Source organism: Nematolebias whitei, chromosome 16, assembly GCF_014905685.2.
Source record: "Nematolebias whitei isolate Nwh7 chromosome 16, NemWhi1, whole genome shotgun sequence".
In the NCBI taxonomy this organism is placed as follows: Eukaryota; Metazoa; Chordata; class Actinopteri; order Cyprinodontiformes; family Rivulidae; genus Nematolebias; species Nematolebias whitei.
In genome coordinates, this window is record NC_056513.1 from 17,014,027 (window position 1) to 17,015,416 (window position 1,390).

Here is a 1,390-nt window from a genome sequence, read left to right on the forward strand (position 1 = left end):
CCATAGCCAAAGTTGTTCAAAACATCAACGTAGATTATATCTTTATTTTAAAACAAAACATTTCAATTTAGTTAAAAAATACTAATTTTTGTTATAATCAGAAATTAATTCAAAAATGATTATTTTAAAGGGGGTGTTTCTTTAAAAGAAGTCAAGACAGTTGTGCTGGCAGTCGATTCAAGCTGAAAACGTCCCGACAAAGAACGCGGATCAACATTTTATAGATCATCTTGGGACAGTGGTACGAAACGATGAATCTGTTTGTCAAATAAGAACGGCGGAAGTCAAGATTGGCAAAATCTTTTACTATCATTAGTTTTCATAATCTGCAAATTTGTCGCTTTTCGGCGAAATTCACAGATTTCAAACAAAATATGTCATTTTCGTGAATCATCTAGATTCAAAGAGGTGTTTTATTTTTTATTTTGAGGGGTGTCAGAGGTGTGATGGCATACTGTAATTTCCCAGTGAATGGACTTGAAGAAACAACAAGGTTTCTGTCTTCACAATAGAACATCGTTGGTGGAAGGCGAGTTATTTGGCCAATCACAATCAAGATAGACGATAGGGAAATCTTTTCCATGGACGAAGGAAGCTGGTCTACGTTAATCAGTTCTAATGTTGGACACTGCTAGTTTTGAGGTAAGTCTCGTTATCTGCCAACGAAATAATTTGCTGTGTAAGTTAAACTTGATTTGGAAAAAAAAAAAAATCCTACTTTAGCAACGTTATATGTGTCGTAATCCGTTACCTTTTCCAACATAACATTACCTGTAATGGAAAGCTCGTCAGCATGTAATGCTAGCTAGTAAGATGCCAGCTAACGCCACTGAATTGTACGTTAAAGTTAGCCTACAATGTCATTCGGTTCAATAGGAGTAATTTTGGGAAGGCTATCTCTAATGTGTCTGTACTGCTGTCCGATAATAATGATGATAAGATGAGAGAAATGAAAACTAACACGTACTGTTTGTACCGATGAAACACGACACACCAGTGTTTTGTTTAAGTGATCGAAATATCTGCTCTGGGATCATAGAGTAATAAATAGGACAGAAGTGGTGGGGCGTGTGTGGCACTAAATTGTTTTTATTCTTTTTATGCTATTAGTGCTTAACATATTTTTAGTTGATGTTTTTCGTAGTTCATACTTTTGATCTTGTACTGTTTTTCTTTTACATTTTATTGTTGGATGTAACTGGGACCCTGTATATCCTCAAACTCACTAGATGAGACTATTTTAATGATCAATTTACCAGTTGTTAAACTGGGTGTGTTAGAAAGAAAAACAAATCACTGTAATGCCACTTCAATTGGTGATATGTGACTTATCTGCTGCTGATTATCTCATGCTGCTGATTATCTCATGCTGCTGACTATCTCATGCTGC